Genomic DNA, 9,523 nt, shown 5'->3' with positions numbered 1-9,523 from the left:
AATGTTTTTTTTTGGGGGGAGGGCTCTTCGGTTGTTGTTTTTATTTTTATTATATATTTTGTGGTTTTATATCTTGATTTTATTCTGTGAACCACCCTGAGATCCCCAGGTATAGGGCGGTATATCAATCAATCAATGTGTTGTTAATGGCTTGAAATTGTATTTAAATATTTCAAAGTTCATTTTTAAATTGCACTCTTTTACCATTTCAATGTTTGCTGGCCTGGGCTCCTTTAGAAGGAATGGCAGGATGCAACATTCAACAAACAAATAAAATGTCACTCCCAGCTGGGGATTGGGCTAGTTGGCCTTTCAGGAATGCCCAGGCGCTCAGTCCTAGAAATAATAATAATAATAATAATAATAATAATAATAATAATAATAATAATAATAAGTATGCTTGTAGTACCAGTGCTAAACAGATGACTAGGCATCTTTTCACATGAAGGGCTGCGTGGGAAGGTTTAATAAATGGATTTCGGAACAGTGCTAAGCTTGAAAACAGAACAGAAAAATGTCTCCCAGCAGAAAGACATTTGACCTGGCAAACATTCGACGCTGCTGGCTTAATTATTCACGGAAAGGAAAAAGGCGCTGATTCAAAATCTGACCTTAAAAAAAAAACCAACCAAAAAACAATGCAGGTAGGCAACATTTCTATTGGCTGCAATCCCCACAATGCATATATTTCAGAGAGGAGTTCCATTAAAGTTACTGGGGCTGCTGTGGAGTAAATGGACTGCAGTCAGTACTCATCAAGATCCACAATCTTTCCTTGCAAAGATCATCATATTTTGCTCTCATGCAGCACCTTTCACCTAAGCATTGAAAATCACACTAATTGGTTAAGCAACAATTATTGTGCCATGTTCTCAAGAACAACTTGCGCCCAGGGACAGAATGAACAGTTGGAAAAAGGAGGAAAGTGTTTGTCTTGCTTCACAGGGCATGGCAGAGTTCTTTTCTGTCCTCAAGTAATTTTTTTTTTTTTACTCATTGAAATCCATGGGCTTCCACCTGTTTAGTGTTCCACTGGTGTTATAAAAGAAGTTCTGCGGGCCAGGGCCAGTGTGACTACTGCCTTTATCTGGGGTTGCTGTGGGTGCTATCTTGCCCGAGGCACCTGGGCCTGCTGTTAAGGAAAAGGAAAAATCGGAAGCTCGGCTGGGCACTGTGGCTGGCACGCCATTTTCACATAACTTCCTATGGAATGAATCGTCATCATGGCTTTTCATCAGCAACTAAAGTCAAGTGTCAGTTCATCAGTCTCAACTCCTCCTCAAGCTTGGAGGATGGCGTGGAAGGGGAGGTGGAACCTCTTGCTGCCAGATCTTACAAGATGGAATATATTGCTTTGTTGGACTCTTCAGACTCTGATGACACACATCACCCCCACTCTGTAGGAGCTAATGGCACAGAACTGGCCAATGTCCTTTAAAGAGCAAATATAGGTCCTTGAGGGTGAACCCTAGGTGGTGTCTGCAAGCTGCTGAGGCAACAGCTCTCATTGTGTGGGTGAAAACTTGCCAGCCTACCCTTTTCATAGTGCTCTGTCCAGGCTCCTGAAAAGATTCTGGGCTTGTCACAATTGTGCGTTATTTAGCCTATTTGAATTAAACTGAAACAGTCCACACCTGCACATATTTGAATCTATATATGAGGAGCACCTTTCGCTTTCCCCATTCATTCGCTTTTGCATTTGCCTTCTAATTTGCTGAGGCAATTACACCAATTAAGTACCGATGGGTCAGGTGGACAAATAGCAAAAGCACAGTGTTGGGGAATTGTATTATGTGCCTGTGTAGCTTAAACGTTTCTTCGTAAATCTACGGGATCAGATATAATATTTATTTATACCCCACTTTGGCAGGGACTTTCCTCTCTAGCCTCTCACCCTGGAGCCTTCCCCAACAGATGGAGACGGCGATGTGGGATTGAGCTCCCCTTCTGGGCCTGTCTGGCCTGTTGCTCGGCAACATGTAGGACTCTCTTAGAGAGGGGTGTGGGAGGAGGAGAGCCAGCAGGAATGAGACTGTCCTGGTGCGTGATGGCAAGTGTATCCTCTGATTCCTCCGTCTGCACTTACACAGAACTGGACACCAATCCCATGCCCAGTCTCTCAGCTTGTTCACGCAGTTTTCCTTCCAGGTGAGTGAAGGTTTTATTTCAAGAGACCCTTTAGGAGAAGTGCTCAGCAGGTCGATGGGTGGACCCTGGTCAGGCTGCTGAGCTTCATTCTTCTCAGGAGACTTTGCTGTTCTCTCCAATTCTAGGGAAGGCTCCACTGTGCTCTGGCCTGTTTCAGCCACATCCCAGGTATTACAAGCCTGTGTATGGTCCAAGAAGAAATCGGCACCACTCTTTTCTGGGGAGTAGCCTGGAGTTCCACTCATCCCACCAATCAGGAGATCATTCCCATACTTTGCTATTGCAGCAGCTGCCGGATCTTCTCCCATTACATCTGGGCTGCGCGGGTATTATACTTGGCACTGGCATCTGTGGTGGTGCAACCATACTGGCGGGAAAAGGCAGTCGCATTGGCATTGCTACCCACTTGCTGAAACCAGCTCCAGTTGAAATCAAGCTCTGTGGACCGGTGAACCCCAGAGCAGTCAATGCAGAGAAACACTCCATAGGTGATGCTGGCCCAGCTCGGGTTATTCACACCGGTTAGTCGTCATATTCACTCCATATTTCTGGGGTGTAGCCATTGGGCAGGGCTAGGGAGTGATTTGGGGGGGGAGGGGGCAGGTTCAAGGTGGGTATTTTAGAGGGAGGGCTCAGAGGGCAAGGGGGCAGGGCATGGGGTCGTTTAAGGGAGGGACGGGGCACATGGGAAGGTATGAGGGAGGGAGGGGGCAGGTTAAGAGAGGTATAAAGGGGGGGAGGGGACAGAGCTGGGATGGTGGCAGGGGTCTCTTGAAGGGAAATGAAGGGTTTCTTGAGGAGGGGGCAAGGGGACATGGAAAGGGGGCGTTTCAGGGGGTGACGGGATCTTAGCGTTCGCGTCTTCAATCCCGCTCCCTCCAGGCTTTTTCCCCCAGGCCTGGTCTCCGAGCCGGAGAGTCGCTTGAGCGCTGACAGATCCTTAGACCCCAGGGATTTTATCCCTGAGTTACGAGGCTTGCTTAGCCCTAGCAATGCCTCCTGGGATGGATTAAGCGGTGGTGGGGCCAAGGTGAGGGAGGAGGGAAGGGGTGGAGGGGGCTGAAGGGAGAGGGAGCGGAGTGGTGGGATAATTTGGGAGGGGGAGTCTGGGGGGGAGGGGGGTGCTTCATCAATTTCCTGTGAAAACAGAACAAAGAAAAAAACACCTTTTGATTATGGAACATTATTAAACTCCAACATATATCAAATACTATCTTTTTAATCCTAAACCTAATAGTGAAAGATAGTGGAAATTGAATGCAGATTTCAAAAAAATAGCAAGGAGAGACAAGAGGGCCTTCTTAAATGAGCAATGCAAATAAATAGAGGAAAAGTAACAGAAAGGGAAAAACCAGAGATCTGTTCAAGAAAATTGGAGATATGAAAGGAAAATTTCGTACAAATATTACCATAATAAAGGACAAAAGTGGAAAGGACCTAATAGAAGCAGAAGACATCAAGAAGAGGTGGCAAGAATACACAGAGGAATTATACCAGAAAGATATGGAGGTCTCGTACACCCCAGGTAGTGTGGTTGCTGACCTTGAGCCAGACATCCTGGAGAGTGAGGTCCAATGGGCCTTAGAAAGCACTGCTAATAACAAGGCCAGTGGAAGTGATGATATTCCAGCTGAACTATTTAAAATTTTAAAAGATGATGCTGTTAAGGTGCTACACTCAATATGCCAGCAAGTTTGGAAAACTCAGCAATGGCCACAGGGCCGGCTCTAAGGGTAGGCTGGGTGGCACAATTGCGCACCAGGGTGCCAGACCGCCAGGGGCGCCACGCCGGTGTGCCCATAGGCGCGCTGCGCTTGCACTCAACAGTGGCAGCCACAGACGGCTGCGCAGCGACCGGTCCGTGCGCAGCAGAGGCGCCCAGATCACGAGGCGCCCACAGCAGGCGAGTCAGCTGAGGTGAACTAGGAGGACTCCATTTTGGCACCCCTCCCCTCCGCCGCCGCGTCATTCTAACCCCTCTGTGAGCCAAAACGGCTCCAGGGGGGGGCGGAGTTCTCCTACTTTGAAATTGGCGCGCTTCCTCCCCTCAACAGCAAACGGCTGGAGGAAGTGGAGCGTACACCTGCTGCTGCCTGCCTGGCTGGAACCCTGAGGCACCCCACAAGTGAGAGCCCAGGGGTCTGAGCACTCATCCCCCACCACCACTTTCTGAACACGGCCCAGGTGGAAGGAGCAGAACCACTGTATGACAGTGCCCCCAGCTCCCAACCCCTCTAGACAGTCCAGAAAGATGTTATGGTCGATGGTGTCAAAAGCCACTGAGAGATCCAGCAGGGCTAGGAAACAGCTCTCACCTTTGTCTCTAGCCTGCCAGAGATCATCAACCAGTGCGACCAAGGCAGTTTCAGTCCCATGATGAGGCCTGAATCCCGACTGGAAGGGATCCAAATGGTTGGCTTCTTCCAGGTGTGCCGCGAGGGAGGGAAACAGCTCTCCAGCTTTCAGCCGTGCCTGGAGTTGCTGCCAGGGAATAGCTGCTAGGATTCCTGCATTGCAGGGGGTTGGGCTAGATGACCGATGCAGCTGTTTGTGTGTGTGTGTGTGTGTGTGTGTGTGTGTGTGTGTGTGTGTGTGTGTGGAAGAGGGGGGGAAGGAAGGAAGGAAGGAAAGAGGGAGGGAGGGAAGAGACAGAGAAGGGAGGGAGGGAGGGTCCAGCCACAAATTAGTTACCATGGGTGGGGTAGGGGAGGTGTGGCACAACACAGAATGAGGGGGAGAACCACCACGGCAAAACGTCCCCCAAAATGGCATTGCCATAGGGAGAAAAGGTTTAACTTGCGGAATTTATGCCTTGAAAATGAAACACTAATGGGGGAAGTACATTAAAAGGGATAGGGGAAACAACAGCTCTTCAGGACTCCAGAAAGCCCTTTAAAAATGTTTATGCATTTTCCATTTTTCTTATTTACACATCACACTTTACCATCATACATAATTTCTGTGCAGACTTCCCAACCTGACCTTCCATGGTATTTTGAACTTGGCTGCATCATATAAAGTTTATTAGTCCACCCTACTTTCCCTCTTCTAATCCCTCCCTGTATTTAACTGTTGTTCAGTGAATATCCCTGCTTGCAAATTGATTTTAGTATATTTTTTAAAATATTCCCCAAAACTATCCTCTTCACCTGTGTATCTGAAGAAGTGTGCATGCACACGAAAGCTCATACCACAGACCAACACGGCAAGCTACCTGTAACTATTTCCCCTTTGTCTTTCCCCCCATTCTAATTCCTTACTTGGGCTGCCATATTTGCAAATTCTGTCAATTCTGTCAATTTGTGCAGCCCTTGTTTCTCTTTGGTTGGGCTTTCTCTTTCTATCCAATTTATGCTATTTTGGCCACTGCTGTTGCAGAAAGAAATAAGTTGTGTACCTTCATAGGGATCCCATCACCAATTATCACTAACAGAAAAACTTCAGGTTGTTTTTTTTAAAAAAAGGTGATTTTAAGAATTCTTTTGAGCTCATCATAGGCCACCTCCCAGTATTTTGGGGCATGTTTGCACTGCCACCAGAGCCCTCTAGTCTGGTGTCCAAGCAGTTCAGCCATCAATCACAATCCTCCCTTCACTCAGCAGCTGGGAAGGACTTGATAGGTACACAGGCGCTGGGCGCATGTCACAGAAACCACCTAGTCCTAGAGGCTGCCTGCAGGTTTTGTTTCATAACGACGTTGTTGTTGTTGTTCTTTCCTCAAAACACAGTCAGTTCCCATCTGCCAGCAAGGAGGGAGTCCATCTAGCTTCCCTAGGCAGCTTCCCTAGGCAGGGAGTTCCAAAGTTTGTGTGTGCGCGCACACACACAAAAACAGCTGCATCGGTCATTTAGCCCAACCCCCTGCAATGAAGGAATCCTGGCAGCTATTCCCTTGCAGCAACTCCAGGCAGGGCTGAAAGCTGGAGAGCTGTTGCTGCCAACCACTGTGGGCTGCACTGAGGGAGATGGACTGGCCCAGGATCTGGCAGGCTCCTCTGTGCCTCATCCTTGGGAACAGGCATGACATGTCCTCTCTGGCCAGCTGCCACCCAGAGCCTGCCTGTGGCGCTCTGGATCGCCTCCCTGGGCGACAGGGGACAGGGGAGGGAGGGAGGGAGGGTCCAGTCACAAATTAGTTGCCATGGGTGGGGTAGGGGAGGTGTGGCACAACACAGAATGAGGCGGAGAACCACCACAGCAAAACGTCCCCCAAAATGGAGTCGCTGCCAGGGAATAGCTGCTAGGATTCCAGCATTGCAGGGGGTTGGGCTAGATGACCAATGCAGCTGTGTGTGTGTGCGCGTGTGCACCTTGTGGGTCTCTAGTCCTCCCAGAGGTCTCTAGTCCTCCCTCCCTCCCCCTCCCTCCCTCTCTCTTTCATCCCTTCCTTCCTTGTCTTCCTTCTCTCTCTCTTCCCCCTCCCTCCCCACCCTGCACTATTATTCTGTGGTAGCAGGACTGCCACTGCTTTGGAACATGTAGCAGAGATCATGGTTACAAGGAACAGGTTGGATGTGTTTGAAATATGATTGGGGGGGCAGGTGATCTCGCCCTGGGCGCCCTTTCCGTGCCACTGAAAATGGCTGTGCGTGGTCACTCCTGACACACGTGTCATAGGTCCGCCATCAGGGACCTAAATCCTTACATTTGTCAATAACACCAAAGAAATCCCTTAAAATAACATAATCAAAATTCTTCCTATCATGTTCTTTGCAATTCCAGTCCAGTCTTCAAGACTCACACTCCTTCGTGGGCTTCCTGATGGCAAACGACTCCGAGGGGAGAGTGATCTGGATGTCCGAGCAGAGACAGACCTGGATCTCTGGCCACGACTTCGGCTATGTGCGCGTGAACATCTCCTTCCTCTGGACCTTGAATAAAATCGAGAGCGTGACCTGCTTCTTCTCTGACGCCTATAGCAATGCCAGTCATACGCATAATGGTATTTCTCGCCATACTCATGACGTCTATTATTGGGATCAAATGGCCGGCGTGCTGGGGCTCGATCATGGCGAAACTCCACTCTAACCCTAGAGCCACAGAACACTTTTCCATCGAGCCCACGAACTGCTTCTTCCGCATCTTTTGGGTCTTCAAAGTCAACAAACGCAAATCCCGGAGGATTTCGCGCAATCCATACTTTATGTAATGGTCCGTAGTAGCTGAAAGCTCTCTCAAGTTCAGCTTTACCAGCACCAGTTCCTAGATTACCAACATATACTTTGGTTTCTCCACCGTAAAAGACATAGCGTGCCATCTTCTCTGGACAGGGTGGAAAGCCCAACCGTCTTCCAACAGCTTTGCTTTTGAAGCATCACATCGGAATTCTCTGGCGTCTCCAGGGACACCGGAACCCAGGCATTGTGACACACATGGCTGCAAATCCCAGGCAACCAAATGGGGATCCTTCAATTTGTGGGTCAAAGTAAACCTCTCCAGCGGTCTGTTTAATTTTGGCCCACAAGGCCATTTTCCCACCGTCACACTCACCTGGTCCATGGGAGATGATGAATTGGGCAGGAGTTTTGGATCCCTCTTCAGTTAGCTGCATAGATTCAGTATCCGATCACTGTGTTCTTTCTCCAACTCCACTGATTCCCTCATAGATTTTGGGGCATTTGGGGATAGCACTCCACTGGTTTCTCTTCCTCGGCCTTCATTGGTTCATTAGTTGAAATGTCAATTTGCTCAGAGCTCCCCACTCCACCCCCTTTTAAATCCTTCCCCCCCCTGGATGCGAAAGGACAGAAGGGGGGGGGGCTATCTCAACAAGAAGTCCCATTCCTTCCAAATGGAAGCAAAACAACCACCCCAGTTCCAAGGCTTCCTGTGCATACTGGTGGAACCAAAGCCTTTTGCTTCCACCCCTGGCAATCCCCCAGAATGGCTCCTTTATGCCCTCACTGCTAGGTGGGCAGCCAGAGCAAGAGGCCCTCTACCTTCAAGAGAGGGTCTCCATAGCAGGTGTCCCTCTTTGCAGGTCAACGTCCCTCTCCTGATAGGCTGGAGGAAGCAGATGCTTCCTATTTTAAGGCCTGCCCTATTCTTCCAACTGTAAATTGTTCTAACTTATTTCAAGGCTGCGTTTTTATATTGTTGTAACCTCCCCTCGGACTGCGTGGTGAAGGAAATAAATTTAACAAAGCTTGCCAAAATATACAAGTCAAAATCCATTCTTTGTTGGAAATGTAAGGAGGCAGAGGGTATTGTGATGCACTCATGGTGGGGCTGCAGAAGAGTTAAAAATTTGGGGGGTTGCATTCATGAGGAATTGAAAAAGATGCTCAATATCTCTATAGGGAAAACCCCCAGAGGCTTTTCCGTGTGCTGCTCTGGTTTTGCCAGAAGCGGCTTAGTCATGCTGGCCACATGACCCGGAAGCTGCCTGCGGACAAACGCCGGTGCCCTCGGCCAGTAAAGCGAGATGAGTGCCGCAAACCCAGATTTGTCTGCGACTGGACTTAACGGTCCGGGGTTTTAGTAACATCTGAAACATGTTTATATCTGACTTAAATTCTCTGTTGTATAATACATTTTTACTATGCAATGAAGGGTTAATTAAGCATTCTTAATTTATTAAGAACCCTACACAGCATATGTTTTTATACACTCTCATTCCTTTGTCACCCTTTGCTTCTCTCATAGTAATTTGTTTGCTTTTTGTGTAAACAGTTGACATTATTTGTTCTTAGCAGGGAAGTCATTTCATGTTGCAGAGGGACGCAGGTGGCACTGTGGTCTAAACTGCTGAGCCTCTTGGGCTTGCTGATCGGAAGGTCAGCGGTTCGAATCCACACAACAGGTGAGCTCCCATTGCTCTGTCCCAGCTTCTGCCAACCTAGCAGTTCAAAAGCATACCAGTACAAGTAGATAAATAGGTACCACTGCGGTGGGAAGATAAACAGCGTTTCCGTGCCAGAAGCGGTTTAGTCATGCTGGCCACATGACCCCAGCTCCCTTGGTCTGAAGCGAGATGAGCACCACACCCCATAGTTGCCTTTGACTGGACATAACTGTCCAGGGGTCCTTTATCTTTTATCTATTTTACCATTTCATATTCATTTTCATTTCATGCTCAGCCTCTCTGAATCAGGAAGTTCAAAGCTGGACCCAGATTTCATATTGTTTATTCTGTTTTCAACAGGTTGGGCACTGCTTTCCTTTGGGGTGAAGACAGAGAAAAAGTAGATGTTGAGCAGTTCCACCTTTTCTCTATCACCCAGTAGCATTTATCCCTCTTCTCCACGCAGAGGGCCTTCCACTTGCTTTTTGTTCCTCTTGCTTTGAAAGTAGCCGAAGAAACCTTTCAAAATTATTTTTAACTTCTCTTGCAAGCCTGAGCTCATTCTAAGCCAGGCATCCCCAAACTTGGCCC

The 9,523-nt window shown here is 48.4% G+C and overlaps 1 pseudogene across 1 annotated transcript; it reads right to left on the bottom strand.

Annotated features, from left to right (window-relative positions):
• Positions 1–6,820: 6,820 nt before the first annotated feature.
• Positions 6,821–8,782, bottom strand: LOC132592610 (serine/arginine-rich splicing factor 7 pseudogene; annotated as a pseudogene). The gene has a single exon (XR_015947839.1). The product of XR_015947839.1 is annotated as a serine/arginine-rich splicing factor 7 pseudogene (transcript).
• Positions 8,783–9,523: the final 741 nt, after the last annotated feature.

Source organism: Zootoca vivipara, chromosome Z1, assembly GCF_965207765.1.
Source record: "Zootoca vivipara chromosome Z1, rZooViv2.hap1.1, whole genome shotgun sequence".
Classification (NCBI taxonomy): Eukaryota; Metazoa; Chordata; class Lepidosauria; order Squamata; family Lacertidae; genus Zootoca; species Zootoca vivipara.
This window is presented reverse-complemented; position numbering and strand designations above follow the sequence as displayed.